This window comes from Strigops habroptila, chromosome 7 (assembly GCF_004027225.2).
Source record: "Strigops habroptila isolate Jane chromosome 7, bStrHab1.2.pri, whole genome shotgun sequence".
NCBI lineage: Eukaryota > Metazoa > Chordata > Aves > Psittaciformes > Psittacidae > Strigops > Strigops habroptila.
The window spans coordinates 61,262,525-61,282,314 of record NC_044283.2 but is presented as its reverse complement, the minus strand read 5'-3'; positions in this window follow the sequence as shown (position 1 = coordinate 61,282,314).

Genomic DNA, 19,790 nt, shown 5'->3' with positions numbered 1-19,790 from the left:
GCAGCAGGTTTTTTCTTCATAAGTTGTGTGTTTAGCCATACTATTTTGCTACTGTGGGATTCAAACTATTCAAAGTATTTTTAATCAATGAGGACCCACAAAGGAAGAAAACTGTACTCCTACAAAGGAATAGAACAACACGGAAGCTCTCATGTGAGCCAGGGTTCTAGGGAAAATACTGTCAATGAGGCACAAGCTGCCTGCATCTAGATTTAACACTGCGGTGGTGTAAACACTTTGAGCTAGCTAAGTAACATGAATTGGAAGCAAAATCAAACGCAGAATATTAAACAGGCTATAGCACACACCAGGAATGGACACTGCCTGGCAAAGCGCTCAGACTGAGTTTTTCCACCTAAATCACGCCTGAGCTGTTGACTAATGTTACTCTGAATGAATTTTAGAGACAACCGAGGGAAATGGGGTTGTTTAGCCTGGAGAAGAGACGGCTCAGGGGGGACCTTGAGCCAGGGCTTGGCAATGCTAGTTGGAATCCAGGATCTTAAGGGTCTTTCCCAACCTGGGCGGTTCTGTGATGCTATGAGTTAAAACTTCGCGGTAGGGAGCAGCAGAGGAGGAGACACAGCACGAGAAACTCATTGCTGCAGTGCCGCCGTTAGGCCACCAGGCGGCGGCAGCGAGGCCGGCGGCACCCTGCGTGGGGCCGGCGCTGCAAATGGCGCGTTTCGGCCACCAGGGGACGGCAGGGAGCACCCGGTTGCGAGCCTCCCCTTAGCGCTGCGTTACGGTGGGCAGGCAGCGGCGGGGAGGAGATGAGCACTAATGTGCGCCCTCCGGTGGGGACCGAGCGGTTGTTGTTGTCGGGGCCCAGCCGCGCAGCCCGGAGGGAACGCGCACGGAACCGGCAGCACAAGTGCCCCGGGGGCCGTGGTGGTACCACAGACTGCGCCTTGCTGCAGGCTTCCGCGACCAGCGCGGCCACCCGGCAGCCAAGTGGCGGAGAACTAAACCTCCCGCCGAGCCCCTCTGCCAGCGTGGCCGCCCGGGGCTCCGGCCGTCCGGTTATCCGCCCCCCGAGCTCGTCCCGCAGGACGCCCGCGGTCCCGAGGCCGCTCAGCACTGGCAGCTGCCAGAGCGGGGCCTGTCCCTGTTGCACGTCTGATCGTACCTGTTCCCACTGCAGATCCCCGAGGAAAGGCGGGTATTGGAAACTGTCCACAGCCACAAATAATTAACAATTAATTAATTAACACCCACAATTTAAGCTGCAACAGCCGCTAGATTGTCCAACACTAACCTTACTTGGGGAAGGGTGTTACTGATAAGAACTGACACATGGAGCCTGTTCCAGCACTGCACCACAGGACACTTAAATGTTGATTGATGCTGTTCATTACTTCCTTGGGCCCCTAAAAACTTTCACGATACTAAGGCAGGAGGCGAAAGAAATGAAGTACCTGGAGTTTCACAATGGTCATATAGCTCAAGTACATGAGAGGTAGCTTTGCTGAGCAGCATTAAGGGAAATAGATGCAGCCTGGTCTCTTGGAATGCTGCTTTTGGTCCTATGTTAACAAGTTGCTGTGACAGCTTGCTCTGGTGTACTTGGGAGGCACTGCAGAAAAGCAGCATGTCAGCTATTTCTTTTCCCTTCAGAATACCTAAGCAAGGCAGACAAGTATTACAGCACTAAAGGCAGTTCTTATATAGCAATTATAAGGAGAACTTTAAATCAACTTACTATTACAGTCTCAGGCCCTTTCCCCATCTAAGATGTTGAAAGATTCCTGTTTCTACTAGAGTAATCAACTGTTTTATAAACTGCTGCGTGCTACAGAAGCACATTACAATGCTGCAGGAGCACTGCACTGTTGTTTCTGTTCTACTACGTTCCTTGCTGGGGAGTTTCATTCTCTACCTTTCTTCTATACAGTGGGCAGCACAAGCAATTTTTGGGGGCTTACCGCAGCTTTCTCTTGTCTTTACGAGCCAGCTGTGTTGGGATGCAGACCCTCCACATGCCTCCCATGGACCAGAAAGCCTGCATGCAGAGGTTGCTGTGCAGCAACTGACCTTCAAGTAGCTTCTTCCCAGGTGATGCAGCATCTTGCACTCACTTGTCCTCAGACTGGTATTTGCTGGTACTGGGTGCAATACAGGCATCTATACTTCTGGGTCAAACGTGCATCTCCAGGGGTTGGCATGGTATTCCAGTGTCCGCGTGCCTGTGAGGGTGGCTTTGGGCCTACTGTCCAGAGAAGGAAAGCTTTTTCAACCTAATTCATACAAAAAACCCCCACATAACTACAGGTGATACATACCTGTACTACTTGATATTCTTCAAATAAAAATGCTGGTAGGTGTGTATTAATGATGTCTAACAGTCCATCTCAGCACATCTGTATGGAGTGAGATGCCTCATTTTTTCAGGACAGGAGATTTTTTTAGTCTTAAAATGAAAAGCTAGCCCGGTCCACCCCTGTGGAGACATTCACCCGGAAACATGATGGTGTCAGCATGTCTTTCCCTGGACTGTTTTCTCCAGAATGAGTGTGATCTAGTCAGCAATCACCAGCCGGTGTGCAACCCTTCCCTTTCTCAGCAGGTCTGTTTCATGGCCATGTGCTATTAGCCTGCATCAGTCTCAGAGGCTCTCCCAGGGAAGCTCCAGAAGAACTGCTGGCCTGTGAGTCAAGTGTCCATATGGTGCAGAAATGCCCAAGTAGTCAACCCTGCTTCATAGCTGGCTCGACTGATGCTTATTTGCCCAGCAAGGCTTTGTAATGCTGAAAAGGCTGCTCGACTCAACATCAGTCCGCCACTCCCCAGCACAGTAGTTTGCATCTCTCGCCAGAAAGCAATATTTCTCTCCGTGGGGCATCGCACAGCACTGATCTGTTCATTTGGCTTAACGCAGGGCATGCGGCCTAACACAGAAAACACAGCAAGAAATACAGACCAGGAGTAAGTTTCCCAACTAAGAGCATGGCAAGTGCTGCAAGTGCTGGTTTTCCTTCTTCGTTACCAAGTTGCATTTCAACAGAAGCCACTGTTGGACTAGGAAATGGGGTCCTTCTCCGGATATCCATGGGTTCATTGTGCTCCCAAAAAACCTGCATAATACAGGCTACAGGTTTGAACAATTTGCCTGCTGTAGCGAGACCAGTAATTTCCATCTGATTAAAATTTCTCTTTGAAAAAGGCATCCGATTTCTTCCTGAAGAGGCAGAGAAATGCTGGCATGCATCTGTAATTTCTGAAACAAAAAACAAGTGAGAAGCTCAATGCACCATCTCAGCACACACAGGTAACATACCCCTTTTATCCCAACCTATCCGCCCAAGAGATTTTAGTATTAAAAGCTCATTACCGCTATGAGGGTTTGTTACAGGAGGAGAACAATACTGGACTCCTGTGAAATCAAAATGTTTACATCAAAATATCCCAGAGAAGAATCTTGGTTTTGAGCACTAGATGAGTAATCGTCTTCTATAGGAACCTGAACCCAAAGTCAAATGACACCTTGGCTGGGCTGGCACTTATCCAGGCAGTGGTGAAAGGCTCTAGCGCCACCAAGAAGCTCTACTGCTGAATGTCAAGGATGTTTCTGCCGTGTCTGAAAAGCAGCAGGAGCAGATCAATGCACAATTCTGCTTCTCCCCAGGTTTCCAAAACTGATCACGAAATGAATCCCAGCTCAGGGAAGCAGTAGCCAGCAACATCAGCAAATGCCCAACATCTTCCCTTCACATAGGAAACCCAAGGAAGTAAAAACAGAAGTTAATTTTCTTCCCAGTAGCTGGTGCAGTGCTGTGTTTTGGCTTCAGTCTGAGAACAATGGTGATAACACACCAGTGTTATAGTTGTTGCTAAGTAGCGGTTACCCTGATCAAGGACTTTTCAGTCTCTCATGCTCTGCCACTGAGGAGGAGCACAAGAAGCCAGGAGGAAGCAGAGACAGGACCCCTGACCCAAACTAGCCACAGGGGTATTCCATACCACAGAGCATCATGTTCAGGATAGAAACTGGGGGGGTTGGCCAGGAGGAGCCAGTAACTGCTCGGGGTTGGGCTTGGCATCAGTCAGCAGGTGGTGAACAATTTTACTGTGTGGGATATCAAACTTAAACAGGGGAAGTTTAGATTAGATATAAGGAAGAAGTTCTTTACAGTGAGGGTGGTGAGGCACTGGAATGGGTTGCCCAGGGAGGTTGTGGATGCTCCATCCCTGGCGGTGTTCAAGGCCAGGTTGGACAGAGCCTTGGGCGACATGGTTTAGTGCGAGGTGTCCCTGCCCATGGCAGGGGGGTTGGAACTAGATGATCTTAAGGTCCTTTCCAACCCTTACTATTCTATGATTCTATGACATGTCTTTCTTGGGAGGTTTTATTCCTTTCTCTATTTCCTATTATTATTAATATTAATATTTATATTATTATTATATTTTACTTTATTACTAAGTTGTTCTTATCTCAACCCATGAGATTTTACCTTTGTTCCCATTCTGCTACCCATCCCACCATGGGGGTAAGGGAGAGAGCGAGCGGCTGTGTGGTACTTAATTACCAGCTGGGGTTCAACCTAGCTCTTTTTGGTGCCCACTGTGGGGCATGAAGGGTTGAGATAGATTCAACCAAAGGGTGTCAAAGCAAATTAATTATAAGCATTCATTGTATTGGTTTAATAGTTGGTCACAATGTCGATTTATGGGCTCTCGGAGTTGTGCTCGTTTTCAGGGTTGCATTGCATAATATCTTACAGTACGTGTTCACTGTGGTGATGTTTTTTGTCCTTGGGGCCTGGGCTAAGATCACTGTTTTGTTGTACTTCACAGTATTGGCTTATGATACAATAGAATTGCTGGTCATGAAACTAATCTGGTATGTGTACTCAGCATTGCCGTCACCTCTGTTCTTCAGAAGTAATCTATTGGGAACTATTAATAATTACACCTTTTGCCTTTTCTCCTCAGAGAGCCAACTCCAGGGGGACACATCTTCTTACAGCTTCATTCCTTCCTTTCTTCCGTCCTTCCCTCCTTCTGACATCTTCTTTCTCCTCCAGGCTGATTACAGTAGCATTTGAGAATTTTTAAGAATTTGAATATACTTTTGAGTATCCTTGAAATCAACCTGGTCCCTTTGCTAGGAACCAGCATGTTGCTGCATATGGTTCAGGTCTTGTTTAAGGTTAAACAACTATCTGAGAAGACCACCAAGAGATCTTCCCCAAGGCTGGACAGTTATGAGTGGCAGGGTGTGTGGGATAGTATGGGCAAGTACCTAGGCCAGGGGCAACTCCAGTGCTTTGGAACTTCACCCCTGCACAAGTGCAGAATCTGGAAAAACTAGTGAAAACTACTTTGGGAAAAGTATGCTGTCACCTTGGCAATTCCAGAGAGACACAAATCACTGCAACATGCTGGGGCCTGACGTGCTTATTGACATGTTCAACACTATTCAGTACCCTTAAGGGGAAAAGAAGGTCTCTGGATCTGACGACAAAACAACAGACACTGCAGCTACTCCAGCCCCAGCAACAGGCACTGCAGCAGAACCAGAGCCAACCCACACTGTTATCAGTTGCCCCTGTACACAGCTCATTTAGTGAAGGAGGATGAAGTAGGGCCATCACAAGAACAGGAGATAGTTCATGCAGTAGCCTGAGGGACAGTCCAGGCAGGGCAAAATGTACAAAATGTGCTCCACACTGCAGCTGGGGAGAATGGTCCTACCTGGAGCCTCTGGCAGAAAGCTCCAGGGGAGACTCAAGGTCAAACTCTTGGCTTTTGGAGTCGGGGATACAGAGGATCCAAGGCCAGCTATACTCCAATGGAAAAAGAGATACTGGCAGCCTATGAAGGGGTTCAAGCTGCTTCAGAAGTGGTTGGCGCTGAAGCACAGCTCCTCCTGGCACGCTGGTTGCCCGTGCTGGGCTGGATGTTTAAAGGCAGGGTCTCCTCTACACATCATGCAACTGATGCTACATGGAGAAAGTGGGTTGCAGTGGTAACACAGTGAGCTCGAATAGAAAATCCCACTCATCCAGGAATCTTGAAAGTGATCATGGACTGGCCAGAAGACAGAGGTTTAGGAATGTCACCACAGGAAGAGGTAATGTGCGCTGAAAAGGCCTCACTGTATAGTAGATTACCAGCAAGTAAGAAGCAGCATGCCTTGTTTACTGATGGGTCCTGCCGTATTGTGGGAAAGCATCGGAGATGGAAGGCAGCTGTGTGGAGTCCCCTGCGACAAGTTGCAGAAACTGCTGAGGGAGAGGGTGAATCGAGTCAATTTGCAGAGGTGAAAGCCATCCAGCTGGCCTTGGACATTGCTGAACGAAGAAAATGGCCAGTACTTTATCTCTATACTGACTCATGGATGGTGGCAAATGCCCTGTGGGGGTGGTTGCAGCAATGGAAGCAGAGCAACTGGCAACGCAGAGGTAAACTCGTCTGGGCTGCTGCATTGTGGCAAGATATCGCTGCCTGGGTGCAGAACCTGGTTGTGAAGGTACGCCACGTAGATGCTCATATAATCAAGAGTGCCAGACATCTTCCCTACACACAGGAAATCTAAGGAAGTAAAAACATGTTTGAGTGCCTCAAAAAAAATCAACTCGCACAAGAGAAGAGTCAGCAGGCAGTTTCTGACTCCCTTGGGTCTGTATGCTGCTCTCTGAGGGATCCCTTTTGGACTTGGCTCACCCAGGATTTTTCAGCAAACCTTGAGCCAGCCTCAAGTGTTCTGCTGCCCAACTTGGTCTGTCTGTCCGAGTAGCACAGGCTTGAGAGTGTCCCAGGCTGGGTGGTGTGAAGCGGCTTGCCAACTGTATTTGCGTGCTGCAGTGGACAGGAACACCTTTGCTTCTTACATTCTCTGGTGAAGCCACCTTGCTTGGGCAGTAGCAAAGTCCCATAAACTGTGGTTGCTCTTGCACAGATGGAGACCTGAAGCACAGGTTTTGCTGAGGTAGAGTTAGTTGTCTGAAAGCAGGATATCTAGGGAACGCAGATACCTGAACTGCTCCTGCCTGTGGGCAGCACTACTCCAGCACCACCCTGGGGGTTTCCTTCAGAGACCAGACTGGAGCAGGGCATTTAAAAATGGGGTTTCCAACTGTAGGCTCCTGTGGCACTGTATAGCTGAATTCTATGAGAGCTGCTGGGGGGAGGAAACCACATCCCTGGTGAGGCATAGGACGCAACAGCAGAGATCTCATCTATCACCCATGGGCTGCAGAGAGTTTCAGCAGGACTTGGCCAGTACTTGTGCTTTGTGCTCTTTTTCTTCATGGAGTTTGCATTCACAGAGTCTTTTCAATAAAAGGAAAATACTTTTTAATATGAATCAGTGCAATAGAAACTGCAATGCAACTTACTTAACTGTCATGGAGCTCATGTTACATGATTTATTTCTGTACCAGGGTCGAGGTTATATTTAATGTGCCCTTTGGATTCTCGCTAGAAACAAGGCAGGCAGATGAGCAGGGACATGTCTTAGAAGAACTGCTGTTTTCAGAGCTGGTCCTGATGACTAGCAGCAAGACATAGAAGTGATTTTGTTAGTGAGTAATGCATTTACAAAAATACTGTGTTTCCAACAGAGCAGTGATGACTCCTCTGTACAGACAGGGGCAGAAGGGAGGATAGCTCTGTGGGGAGGCAGATTGTTGCCATGTGATGATTCAGGGAAGGGGCATTACAGTAACTTTGCAGTCCATCTGCCATCTCACCCCCACCTTTTGCTATTGCCCAAGACGTGTACAAGCTGCAAATACTTAGATACCACTTAGTCTGGCCTTTGGGTGGTTTTTGCTTTCTTCCTTGTCAAGGCACTTCTGTCTTCAAACTCTTCCCATAAAATACTTCCCATAAACTGTGATTTTGATTGCAGCACATTTAAAGAGGTGAGTGGCGAGCTGCTGCTGTCCAAAGGCATGAAGTGGGTGGCTGTAGCATTGCTTTGCCCTCAGAGTGCAGGTAAATCTTGCAGTCTCATTTTGGTGAAGTGCCAGTGACTGGACCAGCCTTCAGACTAGCCAGGGAGCATTTGCTGAATGAGTAGGGAGGCACATGATGAAAAGCTGGCCCAATGCCACCATGCATCCTGCATTTGTAATTCTTTGCCTGGTTCTATGAAAGGCCCCAGTTCTCGAGAAAATGGCGCAAGGAGGTCCCCTAACCACAATGTCCTAATCAAACCTACTCTCCTTTAGCACCCAAGAAGAGGTACAGCATGATAACCAAAAGGCAACATCTTCACCCATCAAGCTTGCAAATAAAACCAAATGAGTAAGTTACCTGAAAATCTCCACAGCAATCTACTCGTTCCAAATGGACACCTGCACAGCATGACAGGCAGGTTTTCTTGGTGTTGGGCAATTATATCTTTATTGAGATATAAATCAAAACACCAGCTTACAAATCATCATCATAAAATGTTGCTGGAGGTTATGCTTCTGTCCTGGGTTCAGCTGTAACAGTTATTTTTCTCCTTCTTAGTAGCTGGTGCAGTGCTGTGTTTTTGTCTTTAGTCTGAGAACAATGCTGATAACACACCAATGTTTTTAGTTTTTGCTAAGTAATGCTTACTCCAATCAGGGACTTTTCAGTCTCTCATGCTCTGCCAGTGAGGAGAAGCACAAGAAGTCAGGAGGAAGTAGAGACAAGACACCCGACCCAAACTGGCCAAAGGGGTATTCCATACCACAGCACGTCATGCCCAGTATATAAACTGGGGGGAGTTGCCCAGAAGGCCCAGATTACTGCTCGGGTTGGGCTGGGTATCGGTCGGTGGGTGGTGAGCGGTTGTATCCTCTCCCCTTGTTATTTCCCTTATCATTATTATTATTGGTGGTAGCAGTAGTGGGTTTGTATGGTACCTTAGTTACGGGACTGCTCTTATCTCAACCTGTGGGAGTTACATTCTTTTGATTCTCCTCCCCATCCCTCCGGGAGCTGGGGGGAGGGAAAAAAGTGGGGAGCAAGCGAGTGGCTGCGTGGTTCTGAGTTACCGGCTGGGCTTAAACCACAACAGATTCCCTGTTTCTTTTCTACAGTTTACTAACATTGCATCTTTCTGGAATATGCTCTTTTAGATGTCATAGAATCACAGAACAGTTTGGGTTGGAAGGAACCTTAAAGATAATTTAGTTCTAACCCCTCTGCCATAGCCAGGGACAGCTTCCACTAGACCAGGTTGCGCAAAGCCCTGTCTAACCTGGCCTTGAACACTTCCAAGGATGCGGCAGCCACAACTTATCAGGGCAACCTGTTCCAGTGCCTCACACCCTCACAGTAAAGAATTTCTTCTTTAATCTAAGTCTACCAACTTTCAGTTAAAAGCCATTCCCCCTTGTCCTGTCACTACATGCCCTTGTAAAAAGTCCCTCTCCAGATTTCTTGTAGGCCCACTTTAGGTATTGGAAGGCTGCTATGTGTCCCTGGAGCCTTCTCTTCTTGGGGCTGAACAGCCCCAACTCTCTTGTCAAAGAGTAAGTCACAATTGAATTCAGGTAAATGGATGACTCTTAAAATCTTGAAAATAATGTTGTGAACATTTGTTGAAGTTGCTTGTGCATTCACTGGATATTAAATTCACTTGAATTTGTTTCATATTATTATGTAGATGTATGCACAGATGAAAAGCTATCAGATGTGTTACAGCTGCTCATTGCATCTGAAGGCCTGTCCTGTCAGCTGGATTGTCTACCTGTAACTGACACCTACCCCTCCCTCTTTATACAGTTGGGAAAGTGCCCAAGAAGGAGCTGGGCCAACTGTCCAGCTTACTGATTTCTTACTGTTGCAGACTGAGGTCTGTGAAATCCAACTTTGCTGCACTACAGAATTACTTAATTGCATTACCTTGTCCTTCGAGACAAACAAATTAAATTTGCTGATGATGACATATATTGCATTGTACTGGAGACTCTGCCTTTTCTTTATTCCAGCCTTACAACATCAAAGCATTCACTAAAAGAAGATTGTATCATATGGTCTGCATTAAGTGACATTTTACTGTGCAGGTCTCGCAGGAGTCCTGTTAATTTCCATCTCCCTGATGTTGTTTCTAGGCAGATGTTTTAGAAATCCCAGTAAGAAATAAGGATAATATTTTGTATGACTTTGTCAAATATTTTGAATGTAGTTTGTGCAAAGGTCAGGTGTTCCCGTGTGGTCAACAAATGATAAGCAATGTTTAATAACGTGCCGTTTAAATTGAGTTAGTTAAAAGACAATCTAAAAGTGCTGCTTTTACAAAGGCTCACACAGCAGCACACAGAGTTCAGAAACAGGCAGATTGTGACTGCTGTGGTAAGTGGAGGCCTCAGAGGGTGCAGAGGCCAAGCAAAAAGAGACAAGAGGTGCCTGTGGAGAACAGGAGGTATAAATCTTGCAGAACAACTCAACTTACTTGGGTAAGTTAAGGGTATTAATTAAGGGTATTAATGGTGACCCTAATAGCTGGTCTTCTGGTCTTGGCTCCCCCGAAATGAAGACCCAGGGTCCATGTCTCCTGTGTGCCTGGATTACTGGTTATCAGCCCCTGCAGAGATGTCTTCAGGAACATATAGGTCTCCTTCTCCACTGCCCAGAGTCTGCTTAGGGATGCTGCAGCATGTGGAAAGGATCCTCCGCTTCAGCTCTGCAGTTTCAGCCCAGACCTAAAGCAGCATATTGGAAAAGATGCACTCTAGCATCTCATTCAGTGTTCACGCTGTGATTTGGGATTCACAGCTGTTAAGACAGAAGCAGCATGTGTACATGATTCTGTTTGTTTCAAGGGCGTTTAAAAACAGACCTTGTAAATCCTCAAACAACGGTGGTGAAGGCAGGGCATGGCAACACACTCTGCTCTGTGTAAAAGGGAACTCGGTGCAACTATATCTACCTGGATGTGTCTGGCTACTGTGTTTCACGAAAGAATGGTTGCACTTCCACATGTCCTCCACCTCTCCAAGGTCTTACCTGAATGTGGGCCAACGGATTTATGCATTTTCTTATTTTGTGGAACCAAGCATAAAACATTGCTTATTTCAATACATGGATTGAGCTGTATTAGAAAAACAGCTGCTTCATGGTGGTGTAGAAACAGATGAGATCTTAATACAGGCTGGGGGCAACCTGAAACCCCAAATGAGAGAAAGAACATAATCACATGCAGATGCAACTGCACAAAATGACGGACCTGGAAGGTGAAGACAGATGGGCTGAACAGCTCACAACAGCCTCCAGGAGCAGAGACTCCAAGGTGCGTGGAGTTAGGGCCTGTGAGAGTCCATGAGGGAACGCTGCTGTTTACCCACATTTCCCCAACCAAATAACCTCCAGTGTTTTGGTATTCACCTGAATACAAGTTGGTATTGAGTGATACTGAGCCAGGCTTGCTCAGGTTTAGAATACAGGTGGGTGACAAACGGAATCAGGATGTGCTTACCTCCTTGAAATTATCATTCCATTAGCTAGATGCAAAAACCAGGTAAGCTCTTATCACAGTAGAGCAAAGAATTAAGGAGCCATTCTTTTTTGTTTTCATCAGTATTATCAGATGTGCAACTCTTTTCAAAACTGGCTTCTGAATTACCCTCCAACTTGGTCTTGAAAATATCCGAATAAAAATATCATCCTAGATAGTTGATCCTGCTCAGGTGAGTAGATGCAAGCAGACTAAGCACAGGGTGACATTTAACAGTGTAACCGTGGCACCTCCACTCCTTGAAGGAAGCTAAACACAAATATCTCTTTCTTCTCCCTGTATTGTGTTGCCTTGAAAACTAAACAGGCCTTTTTCCTTAAATGCTGACAATATAATTTGGTTCTTTGTGCTGAAGAGATTAGGTGAAAAAGCAGAAGCAGGATTGATTCACTGAAGAGGGAAGGGGATGGAGTCCTGTTAATTTCAGCTGAGCTATGTGCTCTCTTGCATCAGCGGGGGATTCGAACCTGAAGCTGAAGAGGCATTTTTGAAGATGAAACTGATCTTCTGAAAACAGTGAATTGTTTCCTTAGAAAAGTAACTAACTGCATGGGGTTGATGACTTGGTGTAGCCATCAGCAAATCTTTCCAGCTTCAAAACATTTTCAGGAATTTATTTGCCCATAATCATTGTTACTTACTACCACAGCTACTGTAACACCTTGAAGACCTGGAATGCCACTGTCCTGCACTGCACGGAAGGCCATTTGGGATAAATCGCAAGCTAATGCCTTCTCACTGTCATGCATCAGGATGAGAGCAGCTCCTTTTTGTCATTTTTTTTTCATGTAACACTATATCTTTCTAACAGGAAAGCGTTGCCTGTCTGGCTGCAGTTGGAGAAAGCTGGGACACTTTTGTGCCACTGGGCACCAGGGAAGGATCAGCACTAACGTTGGTGCTCCCAGCAGCCCAAACAGAGTGCAGCTGTACACATTACACAGTGCACTCCTAGAATCCTCCTCAGTTCTTGAAGGAAACAGACAATAGTAAGGAAGGGGCCCTCACATTCTGCAAAGCTTCATATTTGCTATACACAGTACTGACAATACACAGAGTTATGTGCAATGCAGCAATGAGCTGGCTGCTCAACATTACACTGCTCATGGACTGGTACCCCTCCTCAGCAGCTAGCCTAGGAGCTAGTCCAGCCTCTGCTGAACTCATCACAACTGCTCCTGTGATCACCCTTGCAACACTCCCTCTGATGCTGAGACGTCTTCTTGCTGCCACTTTGCAGATGAGAAGTGAAGATAAAGACATGACTATGAAGTAAAGCAAGGACTCAGCCACAGGGTTGGGTCGTCTGACTGGAAGAGCTATAAGTTAATGCTTCACACCTTTGATATCCTAGAAAAAGAACTCATTATTGCAACTGAACTGACAAAATAACCAGTTTCTGCATCTTACCTTAAACAGTAAAAAGTGCAATTCCCCATAAAGATTCTCTCAGCAGTAGACTCAGTTCTGGTTGTTCTCAGCATCCTTACTCCATGTGCATCCAGCTGTTTGTCCCTACCATCCACCCTGTCCTCCAAGGGTAATCATCCAATTCATGCACTAAACTGATCTGAGTTTCAAAGTAACCAAAAATGGCAGAAGATGTCAGCAGCAGGTAATCTGCAAGTGCAGGATCACAGCAACTGTGCTGCACCCCAGATTCCCACTAACTGTAATGGGCCTGTACAGAAGGTAGATGGCAAAGTAGGCAAAGATCGCACATAGAATGCAGCGGTACGTTGCTTACAGTGTGTCTATGTGACATTCTCCTGCCAAAACCAAACAAAGATTACACACTGCTGAAGCTTTTGTTCAATGCCAGACATGATTTTGAACACAAACATTTCCTGTGGACCCAATGCAGTCCCCACTAAGTCAACATAAAGATTCTCAGAAGTTTCTGTATGCTTTGTGTCAGACTTTGCAAGCTGAGAGGTTCACTTGTAAACACAAGATTTCATGAAGTCATCTCCATTACACAATGATTCTACAGGATTTCACTTTGTGTGCAGGCTCTGTGCTTTTTGGGTTTTTACAAACATGTTTTTAACTTGAGTATTGCCTTAGTTTTTGTCTTAAAGAAGACGCATGGCTTTATAATGCTGAATGCTTATTATGCTATTGATCCTATCTGCTCTTAGGATGAAGTAGTAACCCTTTCCATCTTAGTAGTCAGTGGTTGTATTAACAACAACTAAGCAAAGATAAGTACAGCATCGACAGGGAATAGAAACTGCTGTTAAGGACAATAATGGCACAGATTGGGTCATACACGAACTGATTTCTGCATGATTTCTACCTTCAGAAATTTCTGCTTTCTGCTTTCAAAATCACAAACACAAAGGAGCAACCACTGTCAAAAAACGCTCTCTTTTTCTGTGTAAGTTCTAGAAAAGCCTTTCTCTTGAGAGCTACTGAGAGAAAAGCATGGCCGAGCAAGAAGATAGTTCTACAGAGCAAGCTTATCTAAACACAAGTATCAGGGACTTTGAGTAACCTGGTCTAGTGAAAGGTATCCCTGCCCATGGCAGGGGGTTGGAACTAGATGATCTGTAAGGTCCCTTCCAACCCAAACCATTCCATGATTCTTTGATCAGAATACCCTAACTCCTAAAGGATGCTTGTCAGGGATTATCTCTCTTTATCACCCTGTTTTCCACGTCACCCAAAAAAGGCCACCACAGCGCAGCCCTGAAGGTCAACATACATGGGCTATTTCAGACTAACAATGCAGTGACTGCCAGAGATGTGGGCACTGGCAGTCCCAGTCCCTCTTCCTCCCCGTTAAATACCTGCTCCAATTTTAGCTCAGGCAGAGAAGCCAGAAAAGCTGCCTGTCTCTTACAGCAACACCCTGATTAGTTCAGTTAGGATTCTGCCAGTAAGATTTGGCATTACCCATCACACACAGAAACCCAGACCTCCTGGGTGTCAGGTAGAGCTGAAGAACTCACTTTACTCAGCACTGTATGTGCTGAGGGCATAGCCGGCATCTTGCACGTGCTGTGCTAGGCCTGCCTCTGTGCCTCTGATGTTCTAGAGAGAATCCTCACATAGAGGCTTTGCAGCAACCACATACCTAGGTAACAAAGACACAAAGTGAGAAGGCATAAAGGGAAAATGACTCTTACTCCTTCTTACCATATGGCAGCAGGAACAAGCTCTGACCTTCCAGCCAGAAACAGAGAGGTGTGCCCGCAGAGACCCCAGCACTGCTGGGGCATCCACCCAATCAGGCTCTCACAGGGCTGATGGCAAACACCAGGCAAATGCCCTCCATTAGGATCACCACTGAACACATTTCTCCTGAGCAGCATTTGTTTTCTTTAAGATTTTCAGATCAGTTCTGCTAAAGCTGCCTTAAATCCCAGATACCCGTAGCAAATAAGGGAGGCAATCCAAATCAGAATAAATAACTGTAAAGCTTTGGAGGAGAGCAGAAGAGGTGCTTCTTTATATTAATGACACCTCCCAGATTCTCCACCATTAACCCTGCTAATGGCTTTACATTCCTGTCGATCATAAACAGTGAATATGGGATCAAAAGATAAATTATCAGATGCCCCAGACACTTGAGATAAAGGACCAAAAAAAAGACTATGATCTGTGCATAGTTAAGAGCTGCACTTGATACTTCTTTAAAAGGGAATCACATATCACTAGCATTTTCTTGGGGCAGGGGATGGAGGGGTAAATGAATGAAAAATAAAACCCCTGTTCCTCATAGTTGCTGGATGAGAGAGCAGCCAATAGTAAGCGGGGCCAGCTCCTCCACCCATCGGGGCGCCTATGCTAGCTCACCACCAAGAGGTGTGTGCTTGCAGGGCTGGAATAGAGCCTGGCAGGCAGCGAGCTCCCCTCTGTGCGGCAAGGCTGTTGGACAGCAAGGAACTGTGCATGACCTGGCAGTGTTTTAAACAAGTGTCTTTAATACTGCAAAGCTGATCTGAACCCAGCATGATACTTAATAGCATGTGTCAGCCTCTTATGAAGAGTGATTGCTAAGGAAACCACTCGAAAGCCTGCTTTAAAATATTTGCCACGTATTCAAAAGCCAGAATGATTTCCTGCTGTCAAATTACAACAGCTCTTCAAAGGTCAGTAGGAATATCCTTTAGTCCTTTAGATAGAAATATGCTTGTGGTTCCTCTCAGCAGACACACGACTGAATTCTGATCTGGGATATTATCTTTGTAAAACTGAAGTCACATCACTGAAGCAAAATCAGCCGTGCTATTGAACTACCATTCCAGAGATCATATTTTTAAACTGCATATTTCTAATACAAAGTTACCACGTCTGGCATCCTAATGTTTTGAAGTATCACAATTTCTAACTTAGAATACTTCACAGTAGTTCAAGGTCAAATTCGATTTGTACAGCTAAAATGCTGTAAACAGAGAATGCCAAAAGCACAGCGTGAAGGGCTAGGAACATTCTGTTCTAACTCACTTTTTCCTGCATTTAAGAGGACAGATTGTTCACTAGGGGCACAAAAGACACATCAACCCCCTTTTTTTTCTGTTTTCAGATAAACCATCTGAATACTCAAAAGCCATTTAAAGTTTCAGGGTAAACAAAACAACCATTATTTTACTTTCAGGTGTATTGAGTCTGGCTGGGATGCAGTGAACTTTCCCCACAGCAGCCCTCATAGTGCTGTGCTTTGTACTGGTAGCTAGAGTGGCGGTTTGGCTACTGCTGAGCAGTGCTGGCGCAGCTTGCTGAGGAGGGGCGATAGAGCAGCTTGGTGGATGCCTGGCAGCAGCCAAGATTAACCCACCACCCCTGGGATCACGAAGTACAGACTTTTGTTTTAATGACAACAGCTAATCCTCTGGGCATTTTTTTGCTCTGACCTTCCCAGAAAGTGTACGGTGTTTAGGTACAGGAGTTTATTTTCCACTTTTACCAGGACAGAAGCAAGCTCTGTCATCTGAATTGAGACGAGTTCTGTGGCAACAGATGTGCAGCTGACTCCCATCTTTCCTATGAACGAGAATTGGTTTAGAGCCAGCAGTTTGATCTGAGCACTTCTGTGAATCTGCTTGCACCATAACTGTCCTGTTTCAGAGTGCCTTCTGCCTCTGTGTAAGTCACGGGTCCCGAATGAGACAGAAACATGTTAAGTAAGATAACCAAAGAAAACAAGACTATCACGTGCTAAAGCCTAAGCACATGGGGATGTCACATCACCCATACAGAGCACGAGTATGAGAGTTAGGCATTGCACATTGCTTTAACAGTGCCAAAAATAATATTTTGTATTTCTTGTTTCTAAACAGAATGCTTATTAACTTTCTTAGTCACGTTTCAGTGTTAACACTACTATTATTTATGCAAGGCAATACCTAACAAGAATGCCAAAAAGCACTTTTCCCTGGAAGAAGGAAGCCACTTCTCACCCACACCCTGAGGACTGTGTGCAGTTCTTGTCAGCAAGGAGAAGCATGGCTGCTCCACCAGCGCAGGCAATCTGGGTATAAGGGTGACAGTGTGGCGGGCAAAGACTTCACTGACAGGTGCACGGCATCAAAACAGTGAGAGCCAGGCCAGCTGGTGACAGCAACAGGGGTCAGCCACAGTCCAAGGACCACCAAGCCTGACCATAGAGACAAGACAGGTTCAAGGTCAAGCCAGGAAGTTACATCAGCCAGGGAAGCACAGGATCAGTAAGGTACGCAGCCAGGCATGGGCATACAACAACTACAGCTTAGTTTGAGCAAGGGCCTTCAGCTTAAATTGGGCTCCCCAATAAGGTTTCCCACAGTTCCTTTCCCAGCACCAAGGTCTGTGCTGACAGCTGGGCCACACCAGGGCTGACACTGAGCATAAGCAGCCAAATGCCCATGGCAGGGGTGCTGCCTGTGGAGCTTCTTGGTGCACTTAGGGTCTGACAGCAGCCATGCACATTAGCTCACCTGATTTTGAAGGGCTGCCTTTGAAAAGTGCCGTGCAAAATGATAGCCGTTGCCAACTATTTGAAGGTCGGTGTTAAGAAGGTGGCTACTTCCCATTGCCACAGCTATAGGATGCCTTCTGGTCTCTTCTGATCCGCTAGCAAACTTAGAGAGTACAGATTGATAATTAGCTAGGGATACCATAGGGAACAATTATTCACTTATGAGGACAGAAAGCATGGCAGACAAGTAATTTCTCCCACTTGTAATGTCAAGCATTGCAGAGCACATCGTGCTAATGAGAAAAACACAGTGTTCAGAACCAGTTTCCATTTCTAGCTTGATCTGAGATCTAATACATGGAGGTTACAATGGACATTTCTTTTCCATCCACAGCTGCTGTGTTCAGTTATAGTTCTGGGCAGGATGGCATGCTAGCACACTGGCAGCCAACTCCCCCTGCTCCCCATAGATTGGTTTGTTTTCCAATCACATGAGACATGGAAGCACACAGGAAAGAAAGATGAGTAAAAAATGGAAGAGAGGTAGCAGGAGAGAAATAATAATTAAAAAAAAGTGCAAATTGTGAAGGAAAAGGAGAACAAAATAAAGTAGAAAATTGGCAAGGGAGGGAAAGGTCAGGAACATGATGGAGAAGCAAAACCAGAGGCAATAAGATAGAAAAGAGCAAGAAAGGTAATCTTGCAGGAGCAGAAATTCCTTGTTAGGAGAGCTGGAATGTAGAAACCTCATCCTTTAGAGAGGAAACAAAAAAGGAAGGGGAAAGTCCAAATTAACTGTTTGCAGTCAAAACCAAATATTTCATAGTACAAATTCCTGCCCTTCCTGTTCCTGATTTTTGTTTTTTTGCCTTCTGTCCTCTGAGTGCTGTCAGAAGCCCCTCAAAGTACCAAATGCTGCACTGCAGCCTATCGCCCCGTTCTGTACCCCCACCTATTACCCCACAGATCCTCGCCATTCTGCCCTGGCCTTGTCTTCAAGCCTGCTGCCTTCTCACAAAGCTCTTCTCAAGCCTGCTGCCTCTTTCCTCCTGCCTCATCAAATTCCTGCTGCTGCCTCTTCAGCTGCCTCCCACTTACCTTTCAAAACCCCGTAAATGTAAGAGAAGTTCCACTGCACATAAAGGCTCAGCATGAAACATTCATAATTTCTGTGCTGGCGTTCATGGCAAACTTTCAGGGGCAGAAATTGTCTCTCAACCCTTGTGCCTAATATTATATAGGTCCCTGGCACTTCTGCCAGGTGCCAGGAGAGCTGTTTTCCACAGCTGGTTTTCCTTTGTCTCACTGATGACACGTGGGAACCAGGGAACAACCTGCAGCGATAGATGACAGTGTTTACTACCCCTGAAAGTCTCACAGAGTCAAATTTCATTCTAAATTCTTAGTGGGACACTACACATCTGGAAACCAGAACAATCTGGTAGGTGCTTCTGTGCTTACCTAACCCCTTCCAGAAGTAGACCAGTACAGCAAGAGCTCTGAGGGGTTTTCTTGCTGCTTTTCTGGCCAGAAGCCAATGGATTGGGCAGTCAAGGCACATTGTGCAGCAGACACTAGGACTGCTTAACTGTCCCTTACTGAATACAGCAGGGAGACAGCTGACATCATTTCATTTTTCAAAGAATTACATTTCATAGAATACCAGGTTGGAAGGGACCTCAAAGATCATGTGGTCCAACCTTTTTAAGCAAAGCATGACCTAGACAAAATGTCCCAGCACCCTGTCCAGCTGAATCTTAAAAGCATCCAACGCTGGGGCATCCACCACTTCGCTGGGGAGACTATTCCAAAGGATGATTGATCTCACTGTGAAAACGAATTCCCGTGTTGTCCCTCCCAGCTGGGCTCTGAGTGAGCTGAAGTTTGCTCTTCTGAAATCTAAAGCCTTTGTCTTTGTACTAACCTTCATTGTGCTCAGCTGGATCCCAAACATCATAACATTAGGCTATTGCTGAGCTTTATTCAGAACACAGTAATGTGACATTACAGCAGATGATTATTAAAGGCAGCTTTATAAGAATGTCACCCAAGAACAGCACTAGATATAGATCCATAGGTGCAACTTTTTAAGAATCTGTACTCCTGGTCAGGAGACCAGAGAATCTGGTTTCCTGAAATACTGGTGAAGCCTTTGTGAAGGCCCTAGTTGGGAAATCGAAATTGTCAGTCTGTAAACCTACAGGTCCAGTATCACATTTTAACAGGCTTTTTATGAGGTCAAAGTCAGTCACAAATGAAAGTTAGATGAGAAAATGCTCTTGAAGTTAAAAAATAGCCCCAAAAAATTCTTCCTTTACCTGATGAATATCTGGGATAAACTTGGCAGTGACCTGCCTAAGCTCCTATGGAAACCACAGCAGCTGGCATTTTTCTCCTCGGGTTTCTGTTTTCAAGTATCCTTGTCCCTAGCGGACAGCATGAGGTCAG